Raw genomic sequence first — 18,497 nt, forward strand, 5'->3', positions numbered from 1 at the left:
GGGAGCTTTTCACCTATAACCTTCTTTAAACATGAAACATGGAAAATTAGGTGCACTCGGGAAGCTGCAGGAAGCTCCAATTTGTATGCCATAGTACCAATCTTTTGCAACACCTTGTACAGACCATAATACTTTGGTGATAATTTATTATCCTTCTTAGCTTGCTTGAGGGACATTTGTTTATATGGTTGTAGTCGTAGGAATACCCAGTCACCTACATCAAAACTTCTTTCGTTGCGATGTTGATCTACATGTTGTTTCATTCTATTCTGCGCCAACATGAGGTTATCCTTTAAGAATTGGAGAACTTGTTGTTGATGCTCGATGTGATGTTCCACTTCTTGAACCTTAGAATTTTCTCTTAAATATGATGTGATGGATGGTGGATGATATCCATAAAGTGCCATAAATGGGGTCATTTTTGCTGCAGTATGGAAGGAAGTGTTATACCACCATTCAACCAGAGGCAACCATTTGACCCATTGTCTGTTTATCAGATACAAAGAAACAAAGATATCCTTCCAAACATTTGTTTACTATCTCTATTTGCCCATCAGATTAAGGATGATAAGATGAGCTATGAGCTAACTGAGTACCGAGACAAGAAAATAATTTTGTCCAAAAATTTCTAGTGAAAATGGGATCTCTGTCACTTACAATAATCTTTGGGTTTCCACGTAGCTTTTTAATTGTTTCCATAAATGCAGTAGAAACTATATTGGCTTTAAATGGATGTGATAATGCACAAAAGTCTGCATACTTGCTAAGTTTGTCAACTACCACCATGATGATACTCTTTCCCTCGGACTTGGGTAAACCTGTGATAAAATCCATTGAAACCTCCTCCCAAAGTTGGCTTGGAATGGATAAAGAATGTAATAGACTTGGGGTCTTAATTGTTTCAACTTTATTTTATTGGCAAACCAAACATTCCGCCACAAACTTTTGAATATCCGATTTAAGGCCATCCCAAAAAATTCCTTCTTAACCTTGTGGTAAGTTTTTAAAAATCCTGAGTGCCCTCCTAAGGGAGAAGTGTGCAAATCCATAAGAATCTTTTGTTTGAGTTGGGAATTCTTACATAGGTATAAGCGATCTTTCTACCATAACGAATCATTTTTCCAGCTAAATGTATCAGATGTACTAGGATCTTGTTGTAACTTTCTAATGAGTGCCCACACTTCTTCATCATTCTTCCATTCCTCCCTTGCTTCGTTTATCCAATTTGGTTGGATAATAGAAATGGCGCACAACAATGCTTCCACATCCTCATCCTTTCTTGAGAGTGCATCTGCCACAACAGTTTGCTTCCCTTTTTTGTAGATGATTTCAAACTCATAACCCAACATCTTTGTGACCCATTTTTGTTGCTCTTCAGAGGATAATCTTTGTTCTAAAAAGTATTTAAGACTATCATGATCCTTTTTTACCTTGAAGTGTTTTCCCATTAGGCAGGGTCGCCATTTCTTAAGTGCATGTAGTATTGCCAACATTTCCTTCTCATAAATAGCTTTGTGTAAATACTTTCCCTTGATTGGATGACTTTCGAAAGAAATGGGTCTTTCACCTTGCATTAAAACAGCACCAATTCCATTACCTGAAGCATCACATTCCACAATAAAGGTTTTTGTGAAGTCTAGTGTAGCTAATACTGGTGCTTGGCACATTGCCTCTTTAAGATGTTTGAAGGCCTTTGTTGCTTCTAGAGTCCATGAAAATGCATCTTTCTTCAATAATGTTGTTAGAGGTGTTGTTATTCTCCCATAATTCTTAACAAACTTGCGATAATACCCTGTCAACCCGAGAAATCCTCGCAGATGCTTTATGGATGTGGGGATCTTCCATTTCTTAATGGATTTAATTTTGCTAGGGTCTACCTTAACACCTTCATGAGATACAATATGACCCAGATATTCCACCTCTTGTACTCCAAAGAAACATTTGGAGCTTTTTGCATATAATTGTTTCTCCTCCAATAGTTGTAGCACCCTGTCAACATGTTCAGCATGATCCTTCCAAGACTTGTTGTAGATTAGTATATCATCAAAAAATAATAACACAAATTTTTTAAGGAAGGGTTTGAAAATGGAATTCATCAAACCTTGAAATGTAGAAGGTGCATTGGTAAGGCCAAAAGGCATGACCAAAAATTCATAATGACCCTCATGAATTCTAAATGTTGTTTTCGGAATGTCTTCAATCTTCATTCTGATTTGATGATATCCTGAACGAAGATCCAACTTGGTGAAGTAAATTGATCCATGCAATTCATCCAATAATTCATCAATGACAGGAATGGGAAATTTATCTTTAATAGTGAGCTTGTTGAGCTCCCTATAATCCGGACACATGCGCCATGATCCATCCTTCTTGTGCACCAATACTACTGGAGCAGAGAAAGAACTTTGACTAGGTTGAATTATACCAGCCTCTAGCATTTCTGCAACCATACGTTCAATTTCACTCTTTTGGGCATAAGGATATCTGTACGGCCTGATGTTTGGAGGAGCACTTCCTAGAATCAAATGAATAGCATGATCTTGATCATGAATAGGTGGGAGACCTTTGGGAATCTCAAATACCTTGGAATGATTGTCCAAGACATTTTGGAGATATGGAGAAATAGGTGATTTCGATGTGGAAACATCTAGCAAACATAATTGTGCAATTACACCTCGTTGTTCCTTTTTTAGCAGATTTGTCATACCGTTAGAGCTGATTATCTTTCCCGATTTCCCTGCAATACCCCTTAATTCAACTTCCTTTCCATCCACGGAAAATTTCATGAAAAGTTCTTGAAAATTAAAAGCTATTGTACCCAAGGATTGTAGCCATTGGACTCCTAGTACAACATCAACACCTCCCATTGGAATGGAAAGCATTGGGCTATTCAATACATATTCTCCCATGGATAGCTTAATATTATGGTACTTTCCAGAGCAAGTTATGGTTCCTCCACTTGCAACCATCACTTGACACTCTGGTGCTGGATATAAGAAGCAATTCAATTCCTTAGCTATCTTACAATGAATAAAATTATGGGTACTTCCCGAATCAATCAACACTATTACCTTTTTCACTTGATATGTCCTTCTATCTTGATAGTTTGAGGAGTGGTAATTCCAGCCAATGCATTAAAAGATATGGTTGAATTCATTTCTTCTTTCTCTAGGGTTTGTATCTAGTGTATATCCTCTTCTTTTGGTGTTTTTTGTTCCTTTTCTTCCTCCTCTTCACAATCTATGTAAAATAATTTCTTCTCAGCACACTTATGACCTTTAGTGTATTTGCTATCACAACTATAACAAAGCCCTTTTGCTTTTTTTTCTTCCAATTGTTGGGGTGTCAACCTTGTAGGTTGTGGATGGTTGGGGGAAACAACACTTCCATCCTTATAGTTGTGAGTGGTAGGCTTCCTTGTTGCCATAATTTTGCTTTCCATTTTTCTTGCCAACCTGAATGCCTTCTCCAATGAGTCAGGTTCCCAAAGGCGAACCTCATGTTGGATGTTATCCTTTAAATTCCTTATGAACATATCAATCCTATGCTCCTCTAGAATTTTTTTACCCTTATATTCAATTTTTGGAAGTCCTCAATGTGCTCCCTCATTGAACTCTTTAGTTTGAGATTTATCAATTGGCTAAAAAAAGTGTTTTTTTTCGTATCCTCATAATGTGCTATCATTTCTTCCATAAAAATTGCCCAAGTCACAATTTGTTTACGAGAGTAAAGCCATTGATACCATACAAACTGGTTTGGTTCCAAATATAAAGTTGAAATGTGTACCTTTTGTGTGTTTTGCACATTATGGAGATCGAAAAATTTCTCCATCTGTAGTATCCATGTTACAGGATCTTTGCCATCAAACTTCCTCATATCGATCTTTGGAACATGGTGGGTCTTTGTTCCATTGTTAGAGTCTATGAAATCATGATTATCATTTATTTTTTTCTCAGCATGAGTTTCCTCTACAACATTTTCGCCATTAAGAAGCCTTTCTTGTAGCAACTTTGTCAAACCTTCCTTCAATCCTTCAATGTCTTTCTTCAAATCTTCCATGTTGTCATTCTTCAAATCATGATTAACATTCATTTTGTTCTCATTATGAGTTTCCTCTCCTACCTTTTTTCCATTAGGAAGCATTTCTAGTAACAATGTTTTCATACCATTCATCTTAGCTTCCATGTCGTCCATCTTAGCTTCCATGCTATCCATCTTAGTTTCCACGCCATTCATCTTAGCCTCCACGCCATTCATCTTAGCTTCCAAACCCTTTATCTTAGATTCCACACCATTTATCTTAGCTTCTATTAGCTTTTGTGAGAGTGACATTTGTTGCACTTGGTCTCGTAATTTTGATATATCATGTAGCATTTCTTCCTCTTCTACATGAGTCATGCTAGAGCTTTCAGGTTGTTTACTAGGTGTTTTCATTTTCTTTCTTCGGGGCATCAATTACCGATAATAATGCTTCATTATTCCCTTTTAATTCCTTCAAACTAATTTTTCAAACCAAGCTTATGCAAATATTTTTAAAAAAATACACACCTTTTTTCACTTTGTAGGCACTAGATATTGAAGCTGATGTATCTCTGTAATTTTGGATCTTCTAGTTCTGAAATTGTGATCTATAGTAGCCATCTGTGTCCTCTTTCCAATGCCACCAGTCTGATCAAATTTAGATTCTCCAAGAAGGATTTATGCACAATCTCCCAAGATGACCTGATTATATACCTTTTTAGAAGAGCGAACTTGCATGAAGTGCCACGTGTCACTATTTTGACCTTCGGGTCTAAAAAATATATACATGAAACTACAGTCTGTCCTATTTCTGTAACTTCTTATGAAATTTCAATCTAATGCTCAAAACAAAAGTTATGATGATTTTCCCAAGGTCACATGTTTGGAATGTAATTCAAGAGTCTGCAAAAATACCAACGTCCTCAGATCATATCTCCACAAATATAGCACGAAAAGCTCTGAAATTCGGACCCGCAGTTCAGTGCAATTTCTTCTCAAATGGATTTTTTTTTGCTTCTGAAATGTCGTAAAAAAAATGTTATAGCGAAAATTCCACGATGACCTATTTGAGGCAGCGAAACCCTAGAATCCAAAGCTCTGATACCAAATGTTATGAAACCAGCTCACAAAAATATAGAAAAGAGAGATAAACGCCTTAGAATTCGGCCTCTTCAAGGGGGCAACCTCCCTTACGTTACATAAATGAACAATTCTTCGATGATTCAAATGACAAAACCTCCTTTTTATATATAGGAGTCTAAGGGATCACAATATAACCAAGTCGACCTAACAATAATAATATAAAGGCACAAAAATAACAATAGAGGGAATATGTGGGGCACAATAATAACAATATGGGGACAATAGGGGCATAACAATATTAATAATGGATACAACTACAATAGTAATGGGGGAATAACTAGTATTATAAGGACCCAACATATTTGTATTGAAACTCTAAGAAGACATGTGTCATATCATTTCCTATTTTGATTAGAACTTTAGAGGTATAGGGAGAGATTCATGGACTCTCATTAATGAGATGACTTCTCGTATTTTTGTATAAATAGGAGATCTCTCTCCTTCATTTGGTAGTCTTAAAAAGATTTTTAGTTTTGGAAAGCTTTTATAGCTTGGGAAGCTTTTGGAAAGCTTTGGAGAGCTTTCTAAACTTTTGTAATTTTGAAGAATTTGAATAAAGCTTTGATGTTCTCAACATGGAAGGAGATGTGAAGTAGACGTCTTGGAGCATATTAGAATGTAAGGTACAGTAGATTTTGTTTTGTAGTTTTGCTTTGATTTCATTCAAGTATGTCATTTTATTGTTTTCAAGTTTAATAGTTCAGATTTTCCATTCATGCAAGTTTAATTCATGCAAGTGTATTCAACCAGTTTATTGTAGATTTATCTAACTGTGTAATCTATGCTTAGCAAAAAATTCCAAGAAAGTATTTTCCAATTTGTGATTGGAGCATTAGAGCACACAATAGATTAGTTTTTCTTTACATGTTTTTGTTTTTGCTTATTAGAGTAGTCACTCATTACATAAATAGATGTTTCCAAATTCTTTCATTGATGATTAATCCTCAAACTAAATGGCGAAATGTTGTGTTTGTGAATGAGATTTCTTGTTGTTTAATGTCTTTTTCTTCTTAGTATAGTCACTCATGATATAAACAAATATTTCCAGAGCCTTTCGTTGATGATTAATCCTCAAACTAAATGGAGAAATGTTGTGTTTATGAATGAGATTTCTTGATGTTCATTAGTTTAGAGTTAGATAGCTTAATGCCATTTTCTTATCAATTTAGTAACTCATGATTTAAATAGATATTTCCAAAAGCCCTTCGTTGATGGTTGAACCTAAGACTAAGTGGTGAAATGTTTTACTAATGACTGAGTTTTTCCTTGCATTTTCATGTTTACTTCTTTTAGAATGATGAAGATTTTGTTGCAATTTCATTTTCAGTTTTAGAACAATGAAGTATTGAATCCCTCAGAATGCTATCACAAGGAGGTAGTTCTCCCAAAATTGTATAGCAAAGTGATAAAACACTTCATTTAGTTGTTATCATTTTTGCTTTCATTTCATAGACATTTTGTCGGCTTAGATTAATCTAACTGTTCAAAGTTTTGATTTGTTTCCTTTTCTCCTTTCTTTAGAAATTAGATTTTAACATTGAAAGTCATTAGATTTAGTTGACCATTAACATTTAGAGATTTTCACCTAGAAGCATAGCTTTTCTTTCTTAGATTAATTTCCTTAAGCATAAGAAACAAAACCCCCAAAAACAACATAAACTATAAAACAACGAAGTAAGAGAAAGGTTAACTAAGCACATATGGTGCACCACACTTCATCAGTTTACGATACCCGGATTGATAATTTATGTAGAGCAATTTAGGACACTAAATTGACTAGACATTTTGGCACCGCTGCCGGGGAAGTGTAATTAGGAGACCTTATTTCTTACATCTAAAAAAAAAAAAAAAAAATCTTTAGTATTCTCTCCTCCTGCACTTTGTGTGATCCGGAGGATCAGAAAAGAATTTTTATGGAAAAATAAATAAATAAATGAATCAATGAAATAAGTAGATTATTTGCTCATTTTTCTGAAAGGTATTGATTAATTTTGGACTGATGATGAAAAATGAATGGCTAACTTTCTGTTCAAGATTTTTAGCTACAGAAACTATGCACGTTCCACAGCTAAAGTCGTTCCATAGCTAAAGCCATTCCGTAGCTAAACATCAATTTTGCAACTGAAAAACCTCATTGTTCAAATCAGCCTAACTTTCTCATACGAAATCAGATTTCAATGATTCAAGTGTCGTTGGAAAGATATCAATGAGATCTACACAATGATAAATCCATCATCAGTGTTTGAAACAGTAAATAATGAAATAAATTGCTGAAAAGATACAACAGTTAACTTGAGGCACTAATTTTGAAGCAGGTATAAATTCTTTTGGTTTTCCTTTATGAACTTGTTTCATTAATATGAATTCTTAGTTTTGTGTGTAAATATCATAACTAGAGAGATTGATCACCTCTCTCCTATGATAATCTTACATTCCACTACAGGTTCCAGGAGGAAGGACAAATGACTACAAGTGAATAGTGTCTCTCTTAATAGACCAATTTGTTTCATAAGAGGATGATTAGCAACAAAGAAGAAACATGCTAATGAAAAATCAGATCCAAACACTTGAAAAACTTTCAGATACTATTGTCTCCATTACATCCATACTTCATAATAAACCATTCACCTCATTTCCCTTCATATTTTCCATTTACATTCACATACACTTTCCATTACTTTTTGTCCACTCCTAACCCATAAATAAAAGCAAGAGGCTCAGTTACATGCTTATTGCCCATTGCCATTACTACTTTCCATTGCCATCTTCCATTTTCATTTTCCCTTTCCTGTCATTTTCATTTCGCAAATAAACCCTACTTCAATGCAAATTATTGAGTCCATAGTCCTTTGAGTCTAAATTCCTTGCAAAAACACCTTGAGGCTTGCATGCCTTAATAGCAAGTCCTCGTGCTGATGAACAATGGGAATACATTAATGTCCCTTGTTCATCAGATCTTCTAAGTGACTCGACATCGGCAAATTTATTCGTACCCAGCAAGATGTGTTTGGGCATCTTGACTCTCATTGTCATCAATGGTGATAATTCTCGTGTTGACTAGTGGCATCCATTAATGGCCACTAAGTCAACAATTTCCAGCTATGTTCGACATTAGGACATCTCTTCACATAGTAGGAATTGTGCCAATGAGTTTTGAAGACATGAAGACTATTATCTTTAGTAATTTTGGAGCAGATATAAAACAGATCAGCACTATTCAGCAAGTTCTAGTAGAAGTAATAAAAAGTCATCTTGACTCTTTTATCCATGACTCTTTTTGTCCAGCCACTTGAAGAAGATTATGATCAGAATTTTGTAGCCACCACATATACAACAAATCCATTTCAAAGGGTAAGTTAAGGTACGTCATTTTCTAACTTTTGACCATAGAATTCCATAAAAATCTAGAATGATAATTGTTGGAAAAACATTTCTCTTCCTCATTTCATAAAATAGCCAATACCATCAGTTGGGGGGGGCGGAATACATTCATATTCATATCTTGCCATGTTCATGTCATATTCAGAAACCCGCATACTTCCAAAATATATTAACTATTACATTATTATTATGAGAATACAATGGCTTTTCAAAAGTGCTTAAAGGATAATTGGATACAAGTACAATCATGGTTGTCACACAAGAACCAACCATCATGCAATCCAATAAAGATATAATTTGCAACAATAATAAAATTATCATTATGCAAAGTTCAAGGATCAAAATAGAATGCAACAACAAAATATGGTTGTAACACAAAAACCAACCATGTTGAAATTCAAGTAAAACACTTTGCAGAAGTATGAAGTTATCAAATGATATCATGCAAAGTTAAGCCAAAGCTCAAGGATAAAAAGAATTAAAGTAATATATATTGCATGAGGACATGTAATAGCTTCAGTTGGGGGGTATGTTGGGTCTTGAAATTTTCATTCATTTCCATTTCACTTTCATTATTATGTCCATTATATCACCTCCATTTCACCTTCATTTCACTACCATGTCACTACATTCATCTCACTTTCATTATCATTGGGTCACATTTATGTTTTTCCAAACTTTATTAATTCTTAGCCTTTTTAAATGAATTTATGGTAAAAAATTAGAAAATAATGTGCATATGCTTATACCTAACAAGTGGGTTGAGATTGTTGACATGTGTAGGTCAAAAGGAGGCTTCTAGGAAGACCTTTATGTGGCATCCTAAGGCCAAATTCGAATTTGAGTGGAGAGGATCATGAGGATATGTGTCACATTTCCTATTTGTATTGAAATTCTAAGAAGACATGTGTCTTATCATTTCCTATTTTGATTACAACTCTAGAGGTATAGGGAGACATTCATGGACTCTCATTAATGAGATGACTTCTCATCTTTTTGTATAAATAGGAGATCTCTCTCCTTCATTCGGTAGTCTTAGAAAGCTTTTTAGTTTTGGAAAGCTTTTGTAGCTTGGGAAGCTTTTGGAAAGCTTTGGAGAGCTTTGTAAACTTTTGTAATTTTGAAGAATTTGAATAAAGCTTTGATGTTCTCAACATGGAAGGAGATGTGAAGTAGATGTCATGGAACATATTAGAATGTAAGCTAGAGTAGATTTTGTTTTGTAGTTTTGCTTTTATTTCATTCAAGTATGTCATATTATTGTTTTCAAGTTTAATAGTTCAGATTTTCCATTCATGCAAGTTTAATTCATGCAAGTGTATTCAACCAGTTGATTGTAGATTTATCTAACTGTGTAATCTATGCTTAGCAAAATAGTCCAAGAAAGTATTTTCCAATTGGTGATTGGAGCATTAGAGCACACAGTAGATTAGTTTTCCTTTACATGTTTTTGTATTTTCTTATTAGAGTAGTCACTCATTACATAAATAGATGTTTCCAAAGCCTTTCGTTGATGATTAATCCTCAAACTAAATGGCGAAATGTTGTGTTTATGAATGAGATTTCCTGTTGTTTAATTCCTTTTTCTTCTTAGTATAGTCACTCATGATATAAAAAAATATTTCCAGAGCCCTTCATTGATGATTAATCCTCAAACTAAATGTTGAAATGTTGTGTTTATGAATGAGATTTCTTGTTGTTCATTACTTTAGAGTTAGATAGCTTAATGCCATTTTCTTATCAATTTAGTAACTCATGATTTAAATAGATATTTCCAAAAACCCTTCGTTGATAGTTGAACCTAAGACTAAGTTGTGAAATGTTTTACTAATGACTGAGTTTTTTCCTTGCATTTTCATGTTTACTTCTTTTAGAATGATGAAGATTTTGTTGCAATTTCATTTTCAGTTTTAGAACAATGAAGTATTGAATCCTTCGGAATGCTATCACAAGGAGGTAGTTCTCCCAAAATTGTATAGCAAAGTGATAAAACACTTCATTTAGTTGTTATCATTTTTTCTTTCATTTCATAAACATTTTGCTAGCTTAGATTAATCTAACTGTTCAAAGTTTTGATTTGTTTCCTTTTCTCCTTTCTTTAGAAATTAGATTTTAACATTGAATGTCATTAGATTTAGTTGACCATTAACATTTAGAGTTTTTCACCTAGAAGCATAGCTTTTCTTTCTTCGATTAATTTCCTTAAGCATTGTTATAGACATTTTTGTGCCTTACAACTCTAAGCATGAAATGTCCATAAACCAAGGGATCCTAAGTCCCTAAAAGTGTTGTTCCGACCCCTAGAGGAACAAGGTCAACCAATTACAGCTTCTCCCAGAAGTTCTCCACCAGAAACTGCTCAGAATCAGTCAAATCAGGATCATTTCAGCTGCTCCACTAGCTAGTTGCATTGCATAGCACCCAAGTACACTAGCTAGGTGCGTTGCAACGCACCTAAATGCACTACCAGGGTGTGCTGAGCGGGAAATGACAAATGGCAGTGTCATTCCGCGAGGTGGACAGACAATGGAAGCTTCCAGAATCTTCGCCAATGACACTTGCCTCACTGAGTTCGACCAAGGATGAGTAAGAGGCTCTCAGTCTCCAAGTGGAAGCAAGAACTGATAGAGAGAAGCCACATGTCAAATCATAAGCTGACTCATCCTCTTTGCATACATCTATATATGGATCCCTCATCCTAGAGATCCAGAGGCTGGAATTTTGTACATTGCAGAGAATTGTTGTTGGTTTTGAGATAGAGATCAGAGTATTGGGTGATTTATGCTTTGTTGGAGGTGAAGAGGGGATTCCTTTGCTGGGGGGTTGATGCTGGATCAGGAATCATCGGTTGTAACTCCTCCTGTACCTTCTTGTTATATCAATAAAAATATTTTAGTTTCTCCTACATGCTTGTGTATCAATGATGTTTTGTTATATTTGCATGTTTAGCTTAAATCTGATCCTAAGCTATTTATGAATGTAAATCCATGTCTTTGTGTAGTTTTCTCCTTCTGTGATCTTGCAGGAACTTGGTGAAGCCGAGAAAGTAAGGGAGCAGGTAGTTGGAAGTTGTCAAAGAGGAGAGAGATTGGATCAAAGGACTAGCGCAAGACACAGGTTGGTTCATCCTATTCCTCTTCGTTTATAGTTCATAAAGAAGAATACGAAAGTAGTTTTCTCTATTTGTTTCTAAGGTACTGTCACGCCTTAGTGGGATAGGGGCGTTCTGAGTAGACACTTTTCCCGTTAAAAAAATGGCAACTCCACTGGGGATCGTGTCTAGTTAGTTTGTTTGTGTTTCTCTTGTTGTTTGTTTCATAAACACAGAAGTAGCAATCGAACTGCATTTGCCATTATCAAATGCAAAGTAAACACCTGCTACTTCAATCCATTCACTGGATTTGTTTATGATTTGAACAGCTGATTCACAAATGATCTGATTACCCTCTGTGATAGCTCTTAGACCTCCTTTAAATCCACCCTCTGATTGTGCATTACTGATTGCTTTCACTCGACCAAAAACCATAGATTAAACTGCAAACCGTGACCCAGAACCCGGATAGAATTCTCGTTTCTGCCCCAGCGCAGGCTCTGTGAAGAGATTCTGCATTTCAACGCAGTTCCCGAGAGGGCTACCTGTGCTGCAATTCAGTTTCTCTGTGTAACAGGTGCGCTGATCAGCCTAGCCCTGTGCAGCTGAGGTTCTTTGCTTCATTTTTCAGTTTTGTCTCTGATTTTGCAACCTGTGATCAGTGTGTGTCTGTTTAAAAACCCCTTTTCTTTGCCTTAATTCCACCTCCTTTGTACAAAAAGACTGTAGATGTTCTTTGTGTGTTTGTTACATCATTTACAGTTTTCCATTGAAAAAGTAGAATAGTCATACTGTCGTCCTTTGATTTAGATCTGTTGTAAGTGTCGATTTTGATCTTAGGAGAAAGTTTATTTGCTGTTGGCAGTCGATTATGCTTTTACTTTTGCCTTTGGTTTGAATTTGTGACTTTCTAGTGTTGAAACGAGTGTTTATTTCAAAATCATAAAGTGTCATAATCTTCTCTACCTTTTGATTTGGAAAAGAAGCTTGTTTGTGTTTGTCACTTGAAAGCAAATTCAGATTTGTACATCAACTTTATTTTTAGGCATCAATATTAAGAAAGTGAAAACAAATACATGCATATGTGCATTTGCATATTGATAGTCTGTTTGGCTTGATTTAGGAAAAGTGCATTTACAGTGTGCTCTTTGCTCTTTGAGAAAAGATTGTGTCTTTCTTTTCCCCTTGTAGCGAGGATTTTCACTGCTGAAAAGAGATAAAAATTTGCTTATCATCTTTAGATTGCATTTTAGGAATTACATCTACATCTCGTGGTGATCCCAAAAGGCAAACTTCTAAGAAAGATCAACTTAAAATAAATTGAATGAATCTAACAACGCTTTGGAACTTAACGCACAACATTTAGAGGTCTAGGCTAGAGACGTATTCTGGCATCGTAAAGCCTGGTAACTGTTGTCCTCACTAATGGTTGGGTGATTCCTCCACTTTGAGACGATAAGTGCCAGTACAGACTTGTGCTCCCACGTACCGTTGAGTATATATTGGGAGACCCCTATAGTCTTAAAACCTTTTATCCATAGGAAGCCGTGTCAGCCGCCCTACTGATCGCAATGCACCGAACACAGCATTCGGGAAGATTGACTGTCGTACCGTAAAAAGTATTCTACAGTTTTGTGATTGGTTTGGTACTCCTTCTACCTAGATATCCAGAGCAGTCCCTTTCGTTCCTTTTCAGACTCCTTAACGGAAAAGGTCCATCTGAGCACTTGTCACTTTAGGCTCATTAAAAATCGAAGGAGACTAGAGTCATCTTTTGCTTTTTCTCGACTCTTTAAAATTGAAAAAACAAGTTGTGTCAAAGCGTCTAAAAATTTATTTTAAACGGAATATTTATACCCTTTTCCTACGTTGATCTTAGGTTGAGAAAATGGAGTCTACCAACCAAGGAATTCCCCTTGGTGGAAATCCTAGTCCCTTCTCCTCTTGGGGAGATGTTGGTGCACCCCATATGGCCACATTGTCGCTTCCAGGACTGACAATTAGCTTGCCAGTATGGCTCTTCTCAACCAATGTCGTTTAGAACACCACTATTCCTGAACAATCGAATCAGCAATTAGACGAGTCCAGAGTTGCCCACCAACCTTCTACTTCCTCTAATTCTTCCTCTCCTCCTTCCTCTTCGCTTGATGGAGCTGGCAAAGCCAAAATTCAAGTTCCTAAGGAGAAGAAGGAGAAGAAGAAGAAAGAGAAGAAGAAGAAGGAGCCACAGGCGAATGGGGGAAAACGAGTGTCGTCTAACGAAAATCCACACACTGCACCGACCAGGCCTAAATCTCCATGTGTCATTTGCAAAGGAGACCACTTTCACAGAAATTGTCCTTGCATCCCTCGGATACTAAGGGACTGGTCTCCTCGTTTGCACAATCCGGTGTCATCAACTTCTGATGATCATGTTGAAAGCACACCGTCAACTAGCGAAAGTGAAGCCCCAGGACAAAAAGGGAAAGCTAGATTTCCCTGTAAACTGTGCGAAGGCAATCATGCCGTCCACCGTTGTCCCTTCTTAGACGAAGCGAAAAGAGTTTTGGATGATCATCCGGTTTCACCGTTACGACTTCCTCCTGGATATAAAAAAACTCTTGCCGAGTTCGTCGCTAGTTGAGAATCCAGCTGGCCCGCTCAAGTGGTCGGCTAAAGCGTCTATCATCGAAGATAAACCATCTGAATTCATACCAGACGAAAGTCAAAGGGTCGAGGCGGCAATTGACCCGGTCTTGCCTTCAGAGGTTTTATCTTCGGATGATACAGTCACTGAAGAGAACAAGGATGACACCGTCCAAATTCTCTTCATCAACACAGACTCCAACGAACATGGGGGCAATCTACCCATTCCCTTACCGCAGGAGGAAAGTTCGTCAGAGCCATACCCGGCCGTCTACTCAGTCCCACCTCCAAGCAACCTAGTTGTCTCCTTCGATTGGAATCAACTAGGCAGGCCCCGTTTACCAGCAAGCATACCATTCCGAATTATCGTTCAAATATATAGAATGGTCATGGCTGGTACCATCATAGATGAGACGGCTTTCTGTGAGTATCCTTTCCTCTATTGCTTGGAAAGCGCTTGGTTCGCCATCGCTGTTGCCTGAGATGAGAAATCTGACAGGTTTTGATAAAGGAACCAGTCGACCTTTAGGGATCCTTCCCGATGTGCCCATAACATTGAGAAGGAAGACAGTTCAAATGAACGTAATGGTAGTTCAAGGACCCTTAGATTACAATCTACTCCTTGGACGAGACTATATTTATTGCATGGGAGCCATCGTCTCCTCACTCTTTAGAGTAATGTGTTTTCCACACGAAAGAAGAGTGGTCAAGCTCGTGGACCAGCTTTCATTTCCCGGATCACGCATAGCAAATAGTCATATACCATCCCTAAATGGTCTCTTCACGCAAGAAATGTCTCAATCCCCAGTCCGTCCTCCCGATGAGCGCGAGTAATTCAGAGGGATATGACTGAAACCCAGGGGGCATGCATCCTGGTCTGCTTCGGCAGGAAAACTTCGGGTATAGGGTAGGTTTCCGCGGGAGAATATGACTAGTATGTACCCCGTCCGTCGGTGGAAGAGGGGTTATTCTAGAATAAGATTCTCTTGTCAAAGTTATGTGAGTTGACAGAACTGAGTCACTCACCTTTGTTTATCTCGGTAGACATCGCCGAAGAAGTGTTTTGTTTGCACCGCGAATCGAGCAATCTTTGGGTAACCTGTAAGAGGTAGACCTCTCCCGGTAAAACAAATGTTTTATTGGACTAAAGAAGGGGTAACCTTGAAACCATACTTTATACCTGGGGGCATGCAAACCTTTTGGAGTGCAAGCGAGGGGCAGCTATTTATTTTTTAAATTTTTAGGACCTCTAACCCTTTAAACTCGTAGGATTAGTCGTCACCTAACTTGCATAAAGAAAGGATGTGGGGCAAAAATCTAAAAGTTGTCGTTTTATATGAGACATTCTTATCATATGACTGGATTAATCGAGCAGTTTTAGCACATAGTTCAAGCTCGTTAAAAAATAAACATAAGACATGAGCAAATGTTTCCACCCGCGTTTAAGCTCGTTAAAAAATGAACTATTCCCCGGTAAATAACCACCGTGAATGAAGCATTTCAGCCATTAAAGCCTTGTTCGTGTTTGCACCGTCACCTCCACTTTTCATTGGCCGAGCATTCACCTCCATTTGATTGTTTACCCATTTTGAAGAACAGCTACGAAGAGTGATTTCACTAGCCATCCTTGTGACACTGCCGTGATTGGAAAATTCCAACCCTTACCTGGAATCAACTGCTACCCATTTTATCACTCGTTCCTCAAAAGACGAGTCTTCTTTAAGCTCTTTTCAACTGACTCGTAAAATATGAAAAGATTGTCGAGTTTTGGCCTTCCAGCTCGTTAAAACGACCGGAAGTGTTATCCCTCCTCTAGATTTTAATCTTTTTGGACGTGAGGGATTATTGCACAAAAAGATCGAGCGCTTGTTTTGTTCGGCTCGTTAAAACTATCGAAAATTCATCCCTTCTGTATTGTTTTATACTTTTTCGGACTTAAGGGATTAGATGACGAAAAAGGAATTTTGGAGTTACCTTTACGTACCTTTTCAGACTCTCTAAAAATGAAAAGGACCGAGTTATCTTTGTCATTAAACTCGTTAAAAAGATTAATAGCGAAAAACTTGTCTTTAGACGAGAATGAGTTTCACTATCGCTAGGCTCGTTAAAACATAGTGATGGGTTTGCCCGAAGGGAAAATTATAGAACAAGCATATGTTATCCTCCTCAAGCTTGACAAAAATAAAGAGGTACTGGTCAGCAATGACTAGGGAAAAATTGGGAAGAAACTCAAAGAATCTTTATTGGTAGCAAGTCGCCCTTGAACATGACACTTCCACTCCGTGCTTGAGTCGGGTTGGGTTGTCTTATTCACCGGTCACATCACCATGGTCACGCCATACCATCCACATCTGGGGTAAATGCTACCAATCCATCACATAAGTGTCGCCGACATGTTCAAGAGAAGTCATCCAGAGAAGTCATCCATGTCCCATCCACTACCGTACATTATACTTCATTCTTTCATGACCGCCATCCTGAACCATATATCATCAGATCGTTTTCACCTCCATCAAAATCATTTGCTCCGTTCTGTGTCATTGATGTGGGATTCATTAAGGCCCTCCTTTGACGGGTCACTTCTTGTCGACATCAGCTCATTATCCAAGAAGTTGATCTAGGAACACCCCCTTCAGTACTTTGAAGCTTGCATGCCTCAATGGCAAGTTTCTCACTTCCGGCGACAGGTATACATCAATGACCTTCGACCGAAAGATTTTGCGTGGTGTTCGACGCCAAACCCTTTATTCACACCACGTGAATTGTATTGTAGTACCTTGAGGGTCATCATCATTATCGGTGATTCCTCTCGCACTTGTTAACAGTTTACATCATTGACTGGTAATCAAGCGATGTCTTTCCATGTTCGACTTCAAATCATTTCTCACATGGATCGACTTGTACTTCGAGTGAAGATCGGACGAGATTGAAGACCCTGGATCTAGTTTCATCCATCCGGGCTGCGATATATATTTAGGAAAATAAAGACATTGAAATGTACATCATTGCAGCACAGATAATCATCCTACCAAAAAGGATGATGGCTCTATCAGAATCATCAGTCTACCATCAGACGATTGTCTGTCCTATGTACATGAAAATGAATTTATAAAGCTGAGCATGGGAATGCCTGCCTCAGCTAAATCATGAAAACAGTATGAAGATAATGTATTTTATTGTATCTTATTACAGGTCTCCTCCCAACATTGAAAGAACTTCGGATCCTCCTAATAAAGCATTTCACCCGATAAACTGCCTCATACTTTAGGGGGCAACTGTTATACACATTTTTGTGCCTTACAGCTCTAAGCATGAAATGTCCATAAACCAAGGGATCCTAAGTCCCTAAAAGTGTTGTTCCGACCCCTAGAGGAACAAGGTCAACCAATTACAGCTTCTCCCAGACGTTCTCCACCAGAAACTGCTCAGAATCAGTCAAATCAGGATCATTTCAGTTGCTCCACTAGCTAGCTGCGTTGCATAGCACCCAAGTACACTAGCTAGGTGCGTTGCAACGCACCTAAATGCACTACCAGGGTGCACTGAGCGGGAAATGACAAATGACAGTGTCATTCCGCGAGGTGGACAGACAATGGAAGCTTCTAGAATCTTCCCCAATGACACTTGCCTCACTGAGTTCGACCAAGGATGAGTAAGAGGCTCTCAGTCTCCAAGTGGAAGCAAGAACTGACAGAGAGAAGCCACAAGTCAAATCATAAGCTGACTCATCCTCTTTGCATACATCTATATATGGATCCCTCATCCTAGAGATCCAGAGGCTGGAATTTTGTACATTGCAGAGAATTGTTGTTGGTTTTGAGATAGAGATCGGAGTATTGGGTGATTTATGCTTTGTTGGAGGTGAAGAGGGGATTCCTTTGCTGGGGGGTTGATGCTGGATCAAGAATCATCGGTTGTAACTCCTCCTGGACCTTCTTGTTATATCAATAAAACTATTTGAGTTTCTCCTACATGCTTGTGTATCAATGATGTTTTGTTATATTTGCATGTTTAGCTTAAATCTGATCCTAAGCTATTTATGAATGTAAATCCATGTCTTTGTGTAGTTTTCTCCTTCTGTGATCTTGCAGGAACTTGGTGAAGCCGGGCAAGTAAGGGAGCAGGTAGTTGGAAGCTGTCAAAGAGGAGAGAGATTGGATCAAAGGACTAGCGCAAGACACAGGTTGGTTCATCCTATTCCTCTTCATTTATAGTTCATAAAGAAGAATATGAAAGT

This window comes from Pinus tabuliformis, chromosome 4_2, assembly GCF_031772625.1.
Source record: "Pinus tabuliformis cultivar Carrire ecotype Pingquan chromosome 4_2, CPIR1, whole genome shotgun sequence".
Taxonomy (NCBI): Eukaryota; Viridiplantae; Streptophyta; class Pinopsida; order Pinales; family Pinaceae; genus Pinus; species Pinus tabuliformis.